The following is a 22580-nucleotide window of genomic DNA, read 5'->3' as shown; positions in this document are numbered from 1 at the left end:
CCTCCGTCGTTTGTTGTTGGAGGTAAATGCTTCTAAACCGATGCCGTTGTTTTTACTCTTATTTTATTAAATATTCTAGTCAATGTAGCTATAACAACGGTAACGCTATTTTTCAGGGCATTGTCATTTGCAGTCTTTTCAACTGATGATGATAATGAAAGACCTAGGGGTTCTGCAAATGATAGAATTTGCCCTGAAAAATAGCGTTACACTTGTAATTTATGAGCGGTACGTTGATATATAGAAAAAATAAATATATCATGCACACAAATATACTCTACAGTTTTTAATTTTCAGGGGAAATTTCTGTTTCTTTGATACCATTCCCTTTTATCTCAGACAAAGTGAAACTGTTTAAAATAACTTTTCAATATATGCTTCATCGTAAAAGTCGCATCTAAGTCGAAGTCGTTATAAGGCCGGGCGGGACAACTTAGGAATGACCAGCGAGTCCTAACTCAGAACACACAGAAGGGAGCCAGCTACAAAGACATATTTTATATCATTGGAAAGATATCGAGGAGATGAACACGAAAAGTTCATGTGCCAGTGTGTTCACGTGTTAATAAGCTCACAAATTGGCTCTGAAAATGCATTTCTGCAGAAATTTCTGGCAGAATTTTTTTTCTGCAGAAATTTCTGGCGAATTTTGTTTTCCTGCAGAAATTTCTGGCAGAATTTCTTTTTATTTCACTACCAGAATTATCTTAATTTAATAAATTTAGAGAGTATAAGTAATGATACTGCTGTGTGGGTGGTAGTTTCATGTTTATTCCAAGTAATATGTACTTAGCGTGATCAACTGATCTGATATTTTTGTTTCGCTACCAGAATTATCTTAGTTGAATAAGATTAAACACCATCGCTATATAATTTAACATAGACTTTCTTTAAATGATGTCGTTTTCCCCTGTTTAAAGAGTATTAGTACCAGACAACCGAGTATTTTACAGTGTGAATTTGACCGTATTTCATCATAGCTTTTACAATTTAAAAGGCTTATGTATTATTCCCATCCGTTTCATTATAACACAGTTGTAACTTCTTAGTGGATTCAACCCGTGAAGGTCCCGTGATAGAATAGGCCTTCAGCAACCCATGCTTGCCATAAAAGGCGACTCAGCTTGTCGTAAGAGGCGACTAACGGGATCGGGTGGTCAGGCTGGCTGACTTGGTTGACGCATGTCGTCGGTTCCCAATTGCGCAGATCGATGCTCATGTTGTTGATCACTGGATTGTCTGGTGCGGCGTAAAACTAAACTCACTCACTCACTCTTAGTGGATTCGCGTCGTGCAAGATTAATTTAACATTATTGTAGTGCATTTTCCAATCCTAATAAGCCTACATTGTTGTTTTATGCGATATAGGTTGAAGGCGAATAGAGACGAAACCGGACATATACTATATACATACAATAATAACAATGTAAGACACATGAGCCATAATTTGAATTCATCAACATGCCCGAAAAGAGCAGGGTACCAGATGAGATGCTAAACAATACCTATGCGACAATGCATCGGTGTTCAAAATGACAATACCCGAGAAAATGTAATTGCCTCGTTGAAACAATGATTTATGTCGAAGTGGACACCGAGTATTCACACCTGTTAATCTGTGGTTTATCAGGTTGTCTCAATAAGCGGTCATCGTTCAGGTTCGGTTGTCCTTGAGTGGACACCGCGGTTAATAATTGCGCAAGCCAGAGAGCAGCCACTCGGGGAATACACTGAAACAATGCCATTTGGTGCTCCATGGACAATAGATGTTTTATAGAGTATATCCAGTACGTCTTGTCGGTTCAAGGTCACTTGCAACACAAAACAGTTCTTTGCAGATTTTGATTCGGTTCGGTAACAAATTATCAAAAATGCAAATTAAAATTATGAAGTTGAAAAATATCACGATTAAAAAATCGCCTCCCCAACGCAGGGGGCAAAAGTGGTTGCACCAACCATAGCACATATGCAGTTATTATTTTGAACCGGGAAGCCAACTCGTATAAACACAAGTGATATGTGCAAGATTATCGTTGCGGTCGAAGTGGGAGAACAAGAGACGTTTCTTGTGGTTACAATCATCCTGGTTCGGCAGTAATAACAATACACTGGTACAGTACCTGCATATTTGCAACCCATGTCTTAAAAAAATGTGTAGTATTAGAAATGCTAATTTCATTGTTCAGCCTGAAAATTGAAATGTTTTAAATCATGTATATGGAAACATAGAAAATATATTGATTGTGACAAGCAGTCTATGTCACAGACAAAGCGCAATGTCTGTTTATTGTCACCTGTCACTCTGCTTGTCTGCTAATGACAATATGCAATACTCAACTTCAATCATTGAAGAAATTAACACCTATCGGGCTATACACCGTAAACAAACAACATTGATTTATGGCTCGTGCACCTGGGGTCTGTCTCTGTCACATTATGTAATTACACAGACAGGCAGGTGCGATTCCTGTACACATAACATGTTATTACGTGTGTGGGTTGCAAACAAACTACCTCCATTTGTCCCTGATGACTGGGTCGGACGGAACTGGGTACAAACTAAGATTGTCAGTTTCAAGGTCTGTATGTACAAAACCCAACATTTTAATATATAATATTTATGGATAACAACTTCTTCTATTGTGTATGCTTAGAAGTGGATGGATGAATCATAATGATTGGAATATTAATTTTTCAAACTGCTGTATTTTGTACGAATCCACGAGTGACCAACATAATTCTTTCTATTCCTGTTTGAAAAACATGTAACTGATAATATGCCGACGGTACACTAGAACAGTGATATAAACTGTCATCATCACAGACACATTTATACAATTTAACATTTCAACCACTGGCCTTTCCTACGAAAACACGCCAATCAACTTATTTCAGTAGCTTCTGTCATGATGAGACGACAATTCACTCACTAGGGTCTTGGTTAAAAAAAAGATAGGAATAACAAATATAAAGGGGATATTGTACCATTCTTGAATGGGATTAACAGGTGTGAAAACTTGGTGGCCACTTCGGCATAAATCATTGTTTCAACGAGGCAATTACATTTTCGCGGGTACTGACACTTTGAACACCGATGCATTGTCGCATAGGTATTGTTTAGCATCTCATCTGGTACGCTGGTCTTTTCGGGCATGTTGATGAATTCAAATTATGGCTCATGTGTCTTACATGAGTGAGTTGAGTGAGTTAATATTTAACGTCACATCGGCAATATCCCAGCCATATCGTGACGAGAACATTCAACAATGAAAAAGAGCATATATACATCATAAAAAACCCGTCAACGAAGGACAGTAAAACAACTAGAATATCACAATTTCAATTAAAACTAGCATGGAAAGTTAAAACTAATAGCACTATTTAGACAATACAATATAAAAACAGACTATAGATCGCCAACAACAGAAGGTAGATCACCACACTAGGAACCATGGGGACTTACAGTACCTTTGCTACCTACATGGACCCTAGTTGGATTTACACTATCCCTTCAGCTGCTGGCGATTGTACGAAAAGTTAGCCGAAATTAAAATCACATGAATACTACGATTAAAATCCTGGTAGACTTACATTTACTTTGAATACCCTCTCAGGAGGACAATAATTTTACAATACTTCAACCCCCTTTGAGGGTACAGCCACCAACAATTCAAGCTACTAATCCAAACTACCAATCATTAAAATACATCTATTTACACAACATAACATTCAAAATTCCACCAAAAAATCAATCTCTTTTAAAAAACCAATAATTAAATATGAATTAACGCTAGTAAAAAGATCCTTCATTGTTTTAACTGTAAAATACTTATCCCTTGTGATGGAGAATTCGACACAGTCAAGCAGGACATGCTTGACCGTGATTCTCTCATCACAAGGGATACAAAATGGAGGATCCTCACCTTTCAAAAGGTGCACATGAGTATATCTAGTATGGCCAATACGACATCGTCTTAAAATAACTTCTTCAAATCTGGACTGACATCCCAAGTAGGTGTAACCAATATACGGTTTTATTTCATGTAATTTATTTATACCTACTTGGGTGTCCCACTTCTTCTGCATCAGATCACGAGTGTAAGCTCTAATGCTAGCTTTGTAGTCAGAATAAGGAATACGAAGTGGTGTCACAGATTTGTTAAGTGCTGCCTTAGCAGCAAGATCGGCCATTGCGTTACCGGAAATACCTACGTGGCTGGGTAACCAACAAAAGACGATGTCGTTTTGGCCAGTGGATGTTTACAAGATATATTTTTAATAGCCTGAAGGCAAGAAAGAGAGTCTGAATAGATTATATATTGTTTACGTTTAGGGTGTCTTTTAATATATTTAAGAGCTGTTAGTATGGCGTTAGCTTCTGCTGTAAAAATAGAACTGTTATCTGGTAATCGATAAGATATTGTTCTGGATCCAATGACAGTGGCACAAGCCACAGCACCACCGTCCTTCGACCCATCTGTAAATAAGGATTTATAATTGCTATATTTATGTTTCAGTTGATTATATTCTTGTTTATACTGTAATTCATTCGTTTCTGATTTTTTAAAAGTCGTTAATGTTAGGTCAACTTGTGGCCTAACCAACTGCCAAGGAGGAGAAGAAAGAAGACGGGAAGGAGCTATGTTTTCCAGCTCAATGCTGGCAGCAGAAATAAGTGGTTTAATTCTTAATCCAAGGGAACAAGGGAACAAGAGAAGATTATTTATTGTATAAATCCTCATAAAGAGGATTGAAGACACAGTTATATGCAGGGTTTGACTCATTTGAATATAGTTTTGTTACATACTGTAAAGCTAAATTTATACGTCGCTGCTCAAGAGATGGTTCATCAGCCTCGACATACAGGCTGTCAACAGGTGAAGTTCTAAAGGAGCCAAGACAAAGTCTTAGACCTTGATGATGGACTGAATCTAATAGTTTTAAGTTGCTTTTGCAGGCTCCACCATAGACAATGGAGCCATAGTCAAGTTTTGAACGCACGAGAGATCGATATAGATGGAGAAGGGTAGCTTGATCCCCTCCCCATTTAGAATTTGAAACCACTTTCAACAAGTCAAGTGCTTTCAGGCATTTAGTTTTAAGTGATTTAATATGTGGTAAAAACGTTAAATGTGAATCAAAGATAAGACCCAAGAACTTGGCTTCCTTCACAACTTTAATGGCCGTCCCATCTAGAGATAGTTCAGGGTCTTTATGTGGTTTGTATTTTCGACAAAAATGTATGCAGTTAGTTTTGGATTTAGAAAATTTAAAGCCGTTTTCAAGACACCATTTATTAATGTTGTTTAAACACAACTGCAATTGCCGTTCAATGGTATGCATATTTTTACCACGACAAGAAATATTAAAATCATCCACAAATAACGATCCATCAATTGAATCGTTTAAAACTTTAGATAAACTGTTGATCTTGATGCTAAAAAGAGTGACAGACAAAACACTGCCTTGTGGAACACCCTGATCCTGATTGTAATGATCAGACAGGGTAGAACCCACACGGACCTGGAATTGTCTATTATTTAAAAACTTGGCTATAAATTCAGGCAAACGACCTCGCAAACCGAAGTCATGTAAATCTCGTAAAATGCCATATTTCCAAGTTGTGTCATATGCTTTTTCGAGATCAAAAAAGATAGACACAGCGTGCTGTTTGTTAATTAATGCGTTTTTTACAAATGATTCCAAACGAACTAAGTGATCGACTGTACTTCTGTTTTTTCGGAAACCACATTGTATATCTGTGATAAGGTTATTAGTTTCCAAATACCAAACAAGTCGATTATTTATCATGCGTTCCATGGTCTTGCAAACACAGCTTGTCAATGAAATCAGACGATAATTGGACGGATCCGTATGATCACGTCCAGGTTTAGGTATGGGTACCACTATTGCATCACGCCATGAAGAAGGAAATTTCCCGGAAGTCCAAATATCATCAAATATATACAAGAGCGTCTCTAAACAGGATTCTGGTAAGTGCTTCAGGAGTTGATAATGTATGTTATCAGCTCCTGTAGCAGTGTCGTGAGCTTGATCAAGAGCAGTATGGAGTTCATGAATAGAAAAAGTTTCATTATAATCTTCCCCATTATTAGAATTGAAATTAATACTTTTCTTTTCTTGTTGTTTTTGATATTGCTGGAATTTAGGTAAATAGTTGGAAGAGGAAGAGTGTTTAGCAAGGGTTTCACCCAGTTTATTTGCAATATCAGATTTATTAGTAAGTAACTGATCTCCATGTTTAAGATGATGGACAGTGGATTTAGTACCTTTACCTTTAATTTTCTGCACCATGTTCCATACCTTGGACATGGGTGTCCGAGAATTTATTTTGGATACATAATTTTGCCAAGATTGGCGTTTGTTCTGTTTAGATGTACGCCTCGCTTTAGCATTTAGAAAATTAAATTTATTGAAATTATGTACCATAGGATGGCGACGGAAATAATGTTCTGCTTTTGTCCTTGCCTTCCTAGCTTGTTTGCACTCATCGTTGAACCGTGGTTTTCTTATGTGTGGAACTACAGAGGACATTGGTATACACTCATCAGCTATGGAATTCAGTTCATCAGAAAACCTTTTAATAGCATCGGGAACGCCAATAAAACGCCCAGGTTGAAGTTTTTCAGCACACAGTGTTTCATATAAAGCCCAGTTAGCCTTTTTAAAATTTCGCCTTGATGATGGAGGAACATCAGATGGAGTTACAGCTTTTAATACAGTAGGAAAATGGTCACTTCCACAGAGGTCATTGTGGACTGACCATTCGAATTCATTTAGTAGTTCTGAATTTGTGAGTGACAAGTCGAGAGCAGAATAGGTCCCTGTACCAGGGTGTAAGTATGTGTTGGAACCATCATTATAAATACATAAATCATTGTCAGAACAAAAATCCCCCAATAACTTGCCTTTAGTGTTTGTAGCTACACTACCCCAGAGTGGGTTGTGCCCATTTAAATCTCCCATTATAATACAGGGCTTCGGGAGCTGGTCATATAGAGCTTGAAGATCAGTTTTGGCAAACGTCGAAGACGGCGAAATATAAAGAGAGCATAGCGTAAACGCTACATGTAAAGTAACTCTCACTGCAACAGCCTGCAGATTAGTATTAAGTGAAACATGGCTTTGAATAACGTTTTGTCTGACTAGAACGGATGATCCGCCAGTGGCCCTATCACCCGGAGGTGAAAAACAATGATATGCATTAAATTGACGAAGGTCAAATGTATCTGTTTGTTTTAAATATGTCTCTTGGAGACATATCGCTGAAGGTGTAAAATCTTGGACTAATAGCTGTAATTCATGTAAATTAGTCCTCAATCCTCTGCAGTTCCACTGTATAATATTATTAGAATAAACTATCTTTTGGGGGGATTTATTGGTGATCTACCCCGCACTCTTTTGGAGGGCGACAAGCTATGTGCCCTAGAATGGACGTTTTCAGAAATGTCCATGCCTTCAAGAGACCCGTATTTATTAAACAGTTGAATTTTGTTCTGTGACCCTTTAGGAGCTCTGCCACTTTGTTGTTTTGAAGCATCAGGCTTTGGCTTCGGTTTACTTTTCACAGTTTGTTGACTATCAGCTGTCGATTGAGACTTTGAGTGTGACTGAGATGATGATTTGTGATCAGAAGAAGACTTTGAGGTACTAGGAAGTGATTCCTCAGTCTGAGATGATATAGCAGGGTACAAAAGCTGTGGAGAATCACAATTTACCCAAGTCAAGGTAGTTTGGCAGCCTGTGGATGATTTTGGTATTTTAGGGGTAGACTCCAATGAAGTTTTTGCTACTGTAGCATAACTTTCTGGAAGATCAGACCTCTTTACCATTTTTTTTGCCTCAGAAAAGGAGGTATTTTGAGTAAACTTTATTCTGTTTATCTCCATTTGCTCTTTCCAAACAGGACACTGTTTCGAAAATGAGGAGTGGTCGCCTGAGCAGTTGGTGCATTTTTTGACGTTACTGTCACAATCTTCTGTTGTGTGTGTCTTTTCACTGCAGTGAGCACACACAACAGACAATGTGCAAGTATTGACACCGTGGCCGAACTTTTGGCTTTTGAAACACCGAAGGGGATTCGGAATGTACTTTTCCACACTGATATTACAGTATCCAGCTTTAAGTTATGTTGGAGCAGTAGGTGATGAGAAAGAAAACAGATAGGTATTAGTTTGAATAGTTGTGTTGTTTTTACGGGTTGTGAAACGTGTGACATATAATACACCCTGATCTTTCATTGCGGAAGCGATATCAAGTTCAGACATGTCTGCCAGTAAGCGATCTCGATCACGTACGATTCCCTTGCTCGTGTTCAGTGTTTTGTGGGCCGTGACAGTAACCGGAGTGCCAACGAAAGTGTCAGTGTTCAAAAGGTTCGTTGACTGTTGCCTTTTGGCGCACTCGATCAACAGTGCACCAGAACGTAATTTTCTAATGTTCTTTACATCACCGGCAATGCCTTGAATACCTTTAGACACCGCAAAAGGGTTTAACTTTAAAGGTGCATTATCTTTGGTCTCAATGACAATAAAACGTGGCCAGTAGTCAATGTGTTTAGACGTTCTGAGGTCATCAACAGGGTCATTTTCAAGAGGACGTTTGCTCTTTTTAGTGGGGGTTTCGTAAGCCATGGTGAGTTATTTAGGTTTCATCATCCGAGCTCCCCACCCACCACGGAGTATCACAAGGACAATGCTAAAGCAAGCGGGCCTCCAGCCTGCAGCACCAAGGATACCCGGATGATATACTCCAGCAGAAGAATTATGAATAATTGATCCACCAGATTGGCCCATGAGCCATCGCCTTCTGGGCATAAGACTCTAGGCAAAGTGTTGAACGTCAGAATTCAAATCAAACATGTTTATAAAAATAAAACCAAGACCAAAATTACATCAATTTCAAATTATACTTGTGCAATGATAAATATACATAGATTCCACAGGGCTTGCACAGGGCTTGGCATGACCAGCCGATTGATCGAACCGGGCCCATTCGACCACCCCTCTAGACGAAGTCAGGGCCAAAGTGGTGTATTGAGCAGGAACACGGTTGCAAGCTCCTATTGCCCTCAACCACCAGGATCCCTTCCTCCGCCGACACGGGCCGCAACCCACGGCAAACGGGTTGGTGGACCAAATATCCCCCCGGGTCCACTACGGGGGTGTTGGCGAGCTCTTAGCGTTACCCAGCACCCACCAGGAGGAGGTGGCTCGCCACGGATGCCGTGTCTTACATTGTTATTATTGTATGTATGTAGTATTTGTCCGGTTTCGTCTCTATTCGCCTTCAACCTATATCGCATAAAACAACAATGTAGGCTTATTAGGATTGGAAAATGCACTACAATAATGTTAAATTAATCTTGCACGACGTGAATCCACTAAGAAGTTACAACTGTGTTATAATGAAACGGATGGGAATAATGCATAACCCTTTTAAATTGTAAAAGCTATGATGAAATACGGTCAAATTCACACTGTAAAATACTCGGTTGTCTGGTACTAATAGGCTTTAAACAGGGGAAAACGACATCATTTAAAGAAAGTCTATGTTAAATTATATAACGATGGTGTTTAATCTTATTCAACTAAGATAATTCTGGTAGCGAAACAAAAATATCAGATCAGTTGATCACGCTAAGTACTTATTACTTGGAATAAACATGAAACTACCACCCACACAGCAGTATCATTACTTATACTCTCTAAATTTATTAAATCAAGATAATTCTGGTAGTGAAATAAAACATTTCTGCCAGAAACCTCTGCAGAAAAAGAAATTCTGCCAGAAATTTCTGCAGGAAAAACAATTCGCCAGAATTTTCTGCAGAAAAAAAAATTCTGCCAGAAATGTCTGCAGAAATTCATTTTCAGAGCCAATTTGTGAGCTTATTAACACGTGAACACACTGGCACATGAACTTTTCGTGTTCATCTCCTCGATATCTTTCCAATGATATACAATATGTCTTTGTAGCTGGCTCCCTTCTGTGTATTCTGAGTTAGGACTCGCTGGCCATTCCTAAGTTGTCCCGCCCGGCCTTCTATTCAAAGCCTTACTTGCTATATATTTTGAAATGTGAAAATCTGATAATTATTGCAAGTACTGAATTTCAAAATTAGCATATTAATGATCACTGATATCAGTTTTTCATGAAAGCACTAATGATAATTTTGAAACGTTGCCGATGAACCCTGAATCAGTTGGGATGTTTTTAAAAATGCTCTTTCACGAACACTGTACTGTGCTTTCCGCAAATATAAGGTAGTGTTTACAAAATCACGTTTCGCGTTTGTTTACATCTGAACCTCCAGGGGCGTGACTTGTGACACTCTTCTGCAGTGACAGTCTTTTCCTAAAAAAATAAGCTATAGCTCCAACAACACCTCATACCTAAACGCATTCAACACGGGTGATCAAAGATGGATAAGTATAAAAATGTAATAGTAGAAACTAAAAACAAAACTCACCGAGACGTGTGCTTCTTCGAACGACGCCATGTTTTGCTACGTGAGTTTCCGCTCGCGACCGACAAATCACGGAAGTGAGCCGAAAAATCTCCGGAGACGGCCGAACGTGTTTCAAGTATTACCGACATTGCTTCCGATATGGCCGATGTGTTTCTGTTATTACCGCTAAATTACCGATATGGCTGCAATTGTTTCGCGAGTGGCTGCGTTTGTTTACGTTTGAGATGCAATTCCTTCAAAGTTGCTGTAATTCCTTCAACTACTTAGGGGGGCCTGCTTCAGAACATACATGGAAAGAGTATCGTAGCAAGAAAGATCAAATTAAAGTATCGGCTCAACTCGTAAAAATAGAATATAGGGTACTCCCGCTCTATGTTAGATTCGCGGTTTCGCGAAAAGCGAGTGGCATTTGTTCCGCTTTCACTTGTCAGTACAACTACATGCTTTGGGATATGTTTCCACGATGCCGGCTAAATACTGTGGGCGTGGAATCTGCAGAAGCGAACGCCAGCACAAAGAGAGAGAGGGGATGGTAGGGGTTCGTTTTGTTTTATTTACCAAGTTTCACAAATAGCCTGAGAAGTGTGCGAGGTGGGTTGGCTGTCGTTGTCGACAAGGTCACTAAATACACACACTCATGTTCCAAACACTTCATCAGTGGGAATGGTCCATCGTTTGAACATATGGATCCTATCCCAGCAACATATACATCTGACCATGTATGTGCTGCTGACCACCTGTACACCCCCACACAGCAACCAGAGGATCAGGAGCCAGTCAGCACAACTGACCAGAAGACAGTCAGTACTGCGGACCACCTGTACACCTCCAGAAAGCAGCCAGAGGATCAGAAGGCATTCAGTACTCCTGGCCACATGTACACCTCCAGAAAGCAACCGAACGAAAAGATGAAAAAATGTTCCTGTGATATCGAGATTATATGTCCCTATTCTGAATTTCAAAAGGGCCAACAGGACATTATATGAATGTCTCTGTATTCACAAACTGATAACGTACATTATCAGCCCCTGAAGCACTTACCTGAATCGTATTTAGAGACCATCTTCTACGTGTTTGATGATATTTGCACGTCTGGAAACTTTCCTTCTTCATGGCGCAATGCCATTGTTGTACCTATCCCGAAACCTCGGCGTGATCAAACTGATTCTTCGAATTATCGACCGATCTCCCTAAGTAGCTGAGTTTGCAAAACCATGGAACGCTTGATAAATAATGGACTTGTTCTGGAAAACAAATAACCTTCTAACGGATATACAATGTGGTTTCCATAGAAACAGAAGTTATGTCGATCACTTGGTACGTTTGGTATAATTTGTCAAAAACGCTCTAGCCAATAAACACGTTATGTCTATCTTTTTTATCTTTGAAAGGTATATGACACTACGTAGAAATATAGCTCTTTAAGAGATTTACGTGGCTTTGGATTGCGAGACCGTTAGCCTCAATTTATGGCCAACTTTATTAAATAACAGGCAATTCCAAGATGGTGTGGATTAGGGACAGGGTGTTCCACAAGGCAGTATTTTGTCCGTCACACTCTTGAGTATAAAGATAAATAGTTTAGCAAATGTTTTAAACGATTCAGTTGATGGATCGTTATCTGTCGATGACTGTAATATTTCCTGTCGTGATGAAAATATCCAAATGCATACTACTGAACGATAACTGCAGGTGTAGTTGAACAGGATAAATAAATGGTGTCTTCAAAATGGCTTCAAGCTTTCTAAATTCAAAATTTACTGTATTCATTTCCGCATAAGGACCCCGAACTATTTCTAAATGGCACACCCCTTAAAGTTGAAACTGATGCCAAGTTCTTGGGTCTAATTTTTATTCACACTTCACGTTTTTACCACATATTAAATCATTTACATCTATTAAAACTAAATGCCTGAAGGCACTTGACTTGTTTCAAGTTCTAAGTAGGGAGGGAGTCAAGCTACCCTCTTCCATCTATATCGATCACTGGTTCATTCCAAAGTTGATTATGGCTCCGTCGTCTATGATGGAGCCTGCAAAAGTAACCTCAAACTGTTAGATTCTGTCCACCATCAAGGCCTAAGACTTTGCCTCGGGTCCTTCAGAACTTCTCCTGTTGACAATCTGTAGGTTGAGGCCTATGCGTCATCTCTTACACATCACCGTATATATTATCATTAAAATATATTACAAAATTATATACTGAGAAATATAATCCTGCATATAACTGAGTTTTCAGTCCGCTCTATGAGAATACACAATAAGGACTCGTCTTTTGTTCCGCCTCGTAGGTTAATAATTAAGCCATTTATTTCTTCTGTTAGCACTGGGCTGGAAAATATAGCGCCTTCTCGTCTTCTTTCTCCTCATCATAGGATTATCATCATCATCATCATAGTTGGTTAAGACACAAGTTTACCTAATATTGTATACATACATATAGAACAGAAAGTAATGAATTACAGTATGAACAAGAATATAATGAATTAAAAGGTAAATATAGCAATTACAAATGCTTATTTTTACATGGGGCCAAGGACCGCGTTGCTGCTTGTGATACTGTCATTGGATCCAAAACTATATCTTCTAGATTGCCCGTGACGTTAAATATTAACTCACTCACTCACTCACTCTAGATTGCCCAGGTCTATTTTCATAGCAGAAGCTAACGCCGTAGTAACAAATCTTACATATATTAATGACAGCCGTAAATGTAAACAATACATAATCATTTCTTTCTCATGCTTTCAAGCCATTAAAAATCTTTCTCGTAAACATCCACTTTTAATCAAAATTATTGAATTGTATAATGATCTTGCTACTGGCCAATGCGACGTCGTCTTTTGTTGGTTACCCAGCCACGTTGGCATACAATGGCCGTTTCTGGGAATACAATGGCCGATCTTGCCGCCAAAGCAGCACTCAACAGGTCAGTGACTCCGCTTCTTATTCCATACATAGATAAAAAAATCCGTTTATCTTTCTCACACCCGTGATCTGATGCAATGGAAGTGGTACACTCAAGAAGCTATGAATAAATTATAATAGCCACATAAAGAAACTGTGCATTGTCAAGTGTTATCCCAGTTGATAGGTATGATAACAATGTCAAAGGTACAAATAATTTGACACGATGTCCTGAACTGATGAATCCATTTCAGAAAGAAACATCCTTGGCAAATATTACCGATGGGATTGAGATGAATGGCGATCATGGCTTACTTTTTCTGACCTACTGCGCGAGTGCTGATAGATGGATTATGAAGCAACACGCTGTAGAAATTGACAGCGTATTGCTTGACCTGAAATATGTTCAGATACATGGATGGTTAGTCATCATCTTATCATAACGCCTAAGTGGACACATTGTATATCGAGGGTTCACATACTGCTGGGATGTGTATGATTTTTAATGGCACAGCTCATGGCATAGAAAGTGTTCTTTGTTCGTATGAAAACATTTATATTCCCAAAGGCTATACTCTTAACTAGAGAAATGGGTAGACATATGACATATGCATGTCACTGAGAACAAAACATCGAGACAACGCCATGCATTTAGTTCACAAGTGAATAATACTTGAAGTGACTAAAACTATCCATGTATTAATACTTACTATATTTCATGCTAGTGTTACGTTCATATCTGTGATAATCTAGTATTTTTACTGTCCTTCGATGGCAGGATTTTACGTTCTCAATTTATTAATTTTAATACTAATATAAATTAAACGATGTGACGCTATATATTAACTCACTCACTCACTCACTCACTCACTCACTCACTCCTATAACCCGAGAGGTTTAGCCGAGAGCTTAAAGCGTCCGCTCGTCACACCGAAAACCAGGGTTCGATTGCCCACATATGTAGTATGTGTGAAGCCCATTCCTGGCGTTCCGCGTGATATTGCTGGACTATTGCTAAAAGCGGCATAAAACTAAACTCACAAATATAGTCTGAGAGCAATAGACCTTGATATAACTGTCACAGGTATATACAGTGGAATCTGTCAAATTCGGACTCGACTGGGACCGAGTTAATTCTCCGAATTACATAGAGTCCGAATTGTCCAATTTGACAGGAGTTAGCTCCCTTGATGACAAGTACTGATAAAATGGAGAGCATTAGGCACCAAAATACACGAGCAGAAACCCTGCTGAGTGGCCCCTAGTATGATCTGTGGCGCTGAACTGTCTGTTGTACTGGCACTGAATGTGGCTCTGAACTCCCTGCTGTACTGACACTAAGTATGGCACTGATCTACCTGTTGTACTGACAGGAAATATGACACTAAACTATCTGTCGTACTGACATGACATGCAACTTAATGCATGATAGATGCATCTTTGGTCTAGGTCTAAATTCGACATTAAAATCCCTCTTAAAATGTCTGTGTGTGTACGTGATCTAGATCATGTTTATAAAATGTTAGGGAGTAGACTGTTATGTTCATATGCTACATATTCTCTAAAACCAGATCGGGGACAACGAGAAAGATGATGATAACTTAGCTGGTATGATAAATAATTGTTTTCCAGAGAATGGTTTTGTTGTTTTGATTAATTCCATGTTTTTTGTGATGCCTTAAAGTGACCCCAGAGCCTATCACGTTCTAAAGGATTGTCATATCTATTTAACACAGTGAACGGAAACAGTCATATTCACCACAATATGAAGACGCCTTATGACAGAAGATTGCTGCGATGCTGTTTTCATTTTTAAAGATGTCTGTGTGATCTACTTCTTTTTCCTGTTCTCTGCTGACAGTTATGATATAGTCTACAATTACTGAAGTAGTGTAGCTGTAATGTCGTCTTGAAAGGTTTCTGGCACTTTTGACTTGGGTAACCAAACAGAAAGGATACACGTTTCTTTTTAAAAACAATTTGGTATGTGACATTTGTACTTGACTAAAGACTCCTCGTTTATTCTAGAATATCCATTTGTTTCTTCCTTGCAAGCATCGGAGTCTCAGTACTTCCTCGCCTCAAGAACAACCATTGAAGTTCTGATACATCAATCATGTCATAGTCTGGCTTGTTTACACGTCGCCATCACATTGCAGTGAATGAGTGGGTGGATGGGTGACTGAGTGAGTGAGGATGTTTTAGCAGTATTCCATGGCGAGGGGCTCCAGAAAATTGCTTCACACGTTGTACCCATATTTGGATTCGAACCCGTGTATTTGTCGTGACTATCGAACTCTCTAACTGCCAGGCAACCCAACTGTGTAAATGTTGCTGTGGAGCGTCGGACTTTAAATGCTTACTTTCAAATTGCGTGATTGGCGAGTGCTTGGATAGCGCAGACATCAACTGTCACCACATAACGTTACACTCACGTCTGTACTGAATCGCTAAAACGCACCGGACATGAAATGCATGTGCGTCATGAAATCATCGTGATCTGAAGCCACATAAATGGTTCTCCACATGAGTACTACAGATGACAAGAGAATGAAAAGACAGACATAATCTCAACGACACACCGCCATCAGCCCCTTACAGGGCCATTGCAGCATGAGGTGGCAAGGCACTTCAGGGTGTCGAGACAAACCATCTCAAACCTATGGACCCGAAACACCAATACTGGGAGTGTTAATAACAGACCCGGGCCAGGTCGACCTACAGTTACCATCCCAGCCCAGGATCGCTACATCCGGTTGCGACATCGTCGTTCAAACACCACGGCCGCATCATCCACAATAATCCAAAGCCGAATCTCCGACCAGATAGTCCGCAATTGGCCATGGGAAGCCAGACTATTTACCAGAAGTGACATCGACGTAACGTCACGCCGTTACATTCATCAACGTCAATGGTTGATCTCTGGCGCATGACAATGATCGACCCCACGTTGCACGTGTGAGAGCACCTCCTTCAGTAAAACAATGTTCAGGTGTCATATTAGTCTTCTCGATCACCCGATTTGTCCCCCATTGAACATCTGTGGGATACTCTTGCTTGACGCATGCGCTAGCGTAATCTGAAGAGGTGTGACACTAAGCAGCCTCACTTTGATCAATCCGCAGTGGCTATTTCATCTCCACTCAAGAACTCGGGTGTTCATATTGACTGTTGCAAACTTTCTATGGAAACTATGGAAGTTTCACAGTTATGCAAATGCTGCTATTTTCATTTGAGAAACATTAAATCCATTTACCGGTGATCTGTTGACACAAGATACTACAGCATGTCTCATGACAACTTTAGTTCTGTCGCTACTGTAGCACTCTTGTCACATCTTGTCACATATCACCGATTCTCCAATCTCTCCACTGGCTGCACATTCGTCTAGGTATCAAATTCAAAACACCGATTCTCACTTATCAAATCAGTTCACAAAATGGGACCTATCTGTCTTCAAGACCTCATGACACTGTACACTCACTCTCCGCTCCCATGATCAATTTTTCCTGTCCATGCCTACTTATATGTCATGTCGTATTATCATTATTTTATATATTTGAACGATAGTGACAAGTTTAGTTTTATCACGTCCGAAGCCGAGATGTTGTATTTAGATGCCCAAACTGTAAGCGTTTATTGAAACAAATGGCAGAGCATTATACATCGCGATGGGTTGTCTTGCTTTTAAAATGTATATTGTACATTTAATAATTATTGCTTTTAGTACCATGCATTTATTTAAAGGGTATTTTACGTTGTACATGTATTCTCTCATAACCTTCAGTGAATGGCCCGTGATAGCCTTTTTTTTTAAAATAAACTGTCTATTGTTTTACGTTGTAAATACGAGGTGAGACTTTAGTAAATATCTGTCTGTCTGTCTGCGACAGCTTTGATTGGCAGGCTGGATCGGTCAGTCAGCGAGATGGACTGGGCGGTGCACTTCGCTCGTTTAATGTGGGCGTGACACGCTGTTCCAATTTCAGTCTGTAAAAGGGTAAAATCCCACATCAGTCAAAACCAGGGTACAGGTGTTTAACGAAATGTATTTACATCTGTATTGTTTATATTGGTTCATACACTAATATGATGATTTAACATTTTAATGTTGTAAAACTGTTTCATTGAAGATTCACGTCGTTAGTTGTTTTAATGAAGACATCATACTCTGTTGGTGCCTCGCAACAAAGTCTTCTGGATGAGAGATACCCATAATCACCAGTACACTAATTTTCAATTAATTGTGTGAATTATTGGTGGGATAACTTTCAGGCATAGCTAGCTCGGCTGACTGCAAAATGTAAAAACTATTGCTGACATCCTCATTGTTCTCTCGTCAAATCTTTAGCTTGAACACTTGCCTGAAACCATTTCTGGAAACATTCCAATGTCCGTGAGGCTTAAACGTGACCTACTATTTGATAACAATACTATCCAGTCATGCCCAAAACAGATTATGAATATTAGTTTAAAAACCTACTGGACCATGTTCTCGATAAAATAATGAAAACGCAACTTGTTCTTGCCTTGGGGCCATTTGCGTTTGGGATCATCCATTTGACTCTTAGGAGGGAACAGACATATGTCTTTTTCAAAAGACAATGTTTTCTTCAGGATATTTCCCAGAATTAACAGGATTTTTTTGTTTTGATATCAAAACGGTATTTATGAGGACTAGACGTATGCCAGCGTGGACAACTGTTCTGTGAACAATAGAAAGGCAGCTTGGGAAACAGATTAATTAAAGACAACATTAAGATAAGAAAGAAACAGAAAGATATCGTGGGAAGAGGCACCTCATGGTAAGTTACTTGAAAGAAATTTATCTCTGTTAATAGCTAAAAATATGAACGTTCTTTGAGGATTAGCTTTCATATCGTGTAAATGCTATTCTAGAAGCCGCTGTTTTACGCGGTAAGTTAGGGACCGTTCATTGTATATGGTTAGGAGTTGTGATAATGTTTGTTTGGGTGGGGTGGGTTGTCCACCCATTTCCTTCCCATTTTATGGGAAGATCAGGGGTACATCCATAATATGCATATCAATATTGAACGATTATGCTTATTATAATATGGCATATGCAAGGTCAGGCGATCGTTGGAATTGTACAAGTTCTGCAGTCATCACTTAATTTGTACAGAATTTTAAGGGGATCGGGGTGGTGTGTTTGAGTATGTGTGCGTGTGTGCGTGTGTGTGTACATGTGTATTGTGGTCGGGTCAGTCATACTGTACATGAACCTCCATACCTCCATAAAAATCATCATAGCTCCGAAGCAAACCATGAGTTCTGAACGGTCCCGAATATTGTATTTTTGAAATTCCTTTCGTTTGTCTTCGTATTTGTAATGGACACTGGTGATGTGGGAACTCGGCGCATTATGACTGACATCGAGCTTTTGCGATCATTAATTCACTCACTTGTACTGGTTGTGAAGTGTTTTAGCTGTCAACACTGAAATGGGACTAAGTACTTTTGTATGCTTCACCAGCAGGGGCAGGTAACTCCCAGGCAATCACGAAGGAATGGAAACGAGGCTACTTAGTAGCATTTAGTGACCGTGATCAGCTGACGTGCACATTGGGTACATGTGTGTATTGTGAAGTGACGTTTCAAAATATGTTTCATTATTAATGAAAACACATTAACATCTGTTTGAGAATTGAAACAGGAATTATAACAACAGTGATTCAAATGGAAATGAAGTTATTAAATCTAAAACGTGAGGGTAAATTAGATATTTCTCATTTCGAAACATTTTGACAATTTAAGCTTTCAGCTAAATTCAAATTATGTTAATAACACTACTGCATAAATAAATGAACATTGAAATTCATAGGGCGTGCTGTATGCTTTAGTACATTAATATCATGGGCAAAAGGATGTTATTACCTGATATTGTGGCTCATTAAGAAGACACCAAGACTCATGTGACAAAAATGTTGTCTATTGTGCAAAATGTAACGATTGACCAAGCATGGAACAGAATCACCAATATCCAACCAATAGTAATCTGGTCACGGCATGAAGCAGAGGAGACGTGGGATCAAAATGAAATGTTACCCAATCACAGATTATGTGCAAGACGTGTTTACCGTCGCACAGTGGAACATCAGTATCGTGAGTGACGATCCCTTTAATCGATACATGCCAGGACATGTGACCTCATGGATGACGGTAGTCGCCTGATGACGTCAGCAGGAATTCAATGCCGCAGATCAAAGAGAACTTGTCCGAACTGCTGTCAGTTTGCTGGTGGAGGTCGAAGTTCTATCAGCTGTCTATCAAGATGATTCCGGGTGTGCTGTATTGAATGTATATCTGGGGATCTTGCTGGCTAGGACAGTAAGTTTATGTTTACGTTGTTGAGGTAGTCTTGTACGAGTGAGGTTGCGAGTTTACCTTTATGCCGCACTCAGCAATATTCCAGCTATATGAAGGCGGTCTGTAAATAATCCAGTCTGGACCAGACAATCCATTGATCAACAGCATGATCATCGATCTGCACAACTAGGAATTGATGACATGTGTCCACCAAGTCAGTCAGCCTGACCACCCGATCCTGTTAGTCGCCTCTTACAACAGGCATAGTCGCCTTTTACAGCAATCATTGGTTTTACTGAATGCCTATTCTACCCTGGACTAATCCTGAACGAGCCTGGCAGTCTGCGGACGTACGTTGTCCTGTTGGAAGATCAAACCCCTCGAATGTTCCCGTCTCATGCCATGATATCACCTCTGCCAAAAGGATGCACACTTGGACACCCCCACGTCTGTAAACACAAACTCGCCCATCATTTCTGAACATGTTGAATCAACTCAACAGTTACAGTTCGCGCCCATTGTAACCTGCGTTGCGTCTCAGACTGTATTTATGCAACAATTGTGCACAGGTATTTTCAGCTAAGCCCATTTATGCTGTTTTGGATTTTTTCATGCCAGCACGAAATTCCCTTAATCAACGACTTATGCCTTGTTACCCGATCACCGAATGTGTTTCTTCGAATTTTCGTGAAGACATTTCATTTCATGGCAATATATGTAACTATGAAAGCGTTAATTTAAAAGAAAGGAGTTGTTTTTTTCCGTTAGTTTAATACATTTTCTCACTTTTTCCCAATGTTCATAACTGATATAAGTTTTCTAATACATTTACAGTTTAATGAGACGAATTGAAAGCAGCTTGAAGAACACCATTTTAAACCTTTCTGGCAGGCGGACAAAACTTGATTGTAGGCTTGTGGTGGTTAAAAGTGTGTGAAGACCATTGCTCGTATCCCCACTGTGAAATTCCTGAAACATTCAGTTTGTTAAAAGCGGTGTAAAACCCAACTCACTCACGCCTTTTCGCAATTGACTATTTCTCAGAGCTGACATGATACCCAGCGACAGTACCTGTTTGCAGCTACGAACTGACCATATCGGAGAATTAGAGAGTCACATTCAGTTTAAGAATGCCTAGTGGCGTTCAGTGAAATATGTCAGGCAAAGGTCCAGGGCCCCGTTTCACAAAACTTTCATAGCGCTACGACTATCGTAAGTCCATGTTACAGGGCCCAGATTTTCGAAGCTCTCTTAGCGCTAAGATTGTCGTAAGTGCCATACCTTAACAATAACTTACGACTATCTTAGCGCTAAGAGGGTTTCGAGATTCTAGGCCCTGGACTGGCAGTACGAATGCTACTAGGAATGTTACGAGATCTTAGGCTTACGAGAGCTTTGTGAAACAGGGCCTAGATTTTCGAAGCTGTCATATATAAGAAGTTATGCCATCATTGAAGATAATCTAAGCGCGATGATAACAGCGAGGTCAAGGTCAAGCAAGATATGACAGTTGTAAACCGTATCCAGGGAATCCCTGATGACGTGACGGAATTCCCCTATGTATATATAGCACACATGGACACCAACAAACTGAAATGGCCGAAAAGAACAGCAGTGTAAAACTGGCCAGGAAGGCCAACTAGACGGCCTTTGAGATGGAGATTGTAGTCTCGGAGATCGGTCTACGTTCGGCCGTGCTCTTTTCAGGTTTTAGCGGAACGATTAATCTCAAGACCAAGAGAAAATCCTGTGAGGAGGTGGCCTAGAAGTGAGTTTTTTACTGTCAGCAATAGTGATAATGATTATAGATTTATCTGGTCTAAATTAAGAATACATTTAAGTGTTTTTAGTCTCTACTTAGTCTTTCGCTAACCTCACTGGTATATACACGCCTTGTAGCTCCTGAACTATCAAGGACATGGCAGCCAATGAAACAGGGCATTCCATTGCAGAGTAAATATTTTTTCTCGATCTTGAAAGTCTACACCAATTAACTGAACATGGTTCATATGATTTAGCTGTAAAAATGACCCTCCTTGGCTTTGGTCAGGGGTCTTTGTTGTACATGACTCAGAAGCAGAGGGATAGGCGTGTCACTGGGGTTATTTGAAAGATACACCAGCGGTAGATACAGTGATCAGTGGATGGTTTTGGTGGTGCCCGTCATGTCACCGAGAATCTGAACGGATATGCGTATCACTGGGGTTATTTGAAAGATACGCCAGCGGTAGATACAGTGATCAGTGGATGGTTTTGGTGGTGCCCGTCATGTCACCGAGAATCTGAACGGATATGCGTGTCACTGGGGTTATTTGAAAGATACGCCAGCGGTAGATACAGTGATCAGTGGATGGTTTTGGTGGTGCCCGTCATGTCTGAACGGATTGCGTTTCGCTACCTGTGAAGGTTCCAAAGGTTCTGGACGGCGGTACAGTCCTGTTAGGTGCACGATCTTTAGCCCAGAATGATTGCACTGGTCAATTAACCAAACCGGAGCAACTGAAATGGAGAAATTCCAAATAGATGAAATTGACCTAGTTACGGTATTCTCTCAAGCCGCCATTTAACCATTGCATTTTAAAAAGAATTAGATTTTGTTAACTGAATTGTAAATAGATAAATACTTTATTCGAAGTTTGAATTCAGAACTGTGCTTGTTAGTGGCTGTATCCTCAAAGGGGGTTGAAGTACTGTAAAACTATGGTCCTCCTGAGAGGGTACGTCAGTCCACAAACATTCAAAGTAATGTAAATTCAAACTTTCCATGTTTTTAATCGTAGAATAAGTGTCTTTTTATTGTATGGCTAGATTTCCCAAATTGCTGACGGCTAAGGGAATGATGTAAATGACGTTA

Source organism: Haliotis asinina, chromosome 4, assembly GCF_037392515.1.
Source record: "Haliotis asinina isolate JCU_RB_2024 chromosome 4, JCU_Hal_asi_v2, whole genome shotgun sequence".
Classification (NCBI taxonomy): Eukaryota; Metazoa; Mollusca; class Gastropoda; order Lepetellida; family Haliotidae; genus Haliotis; species Haliotis asinina.
Note: the sequence above shows the minus strand (reverse complement) of the source record.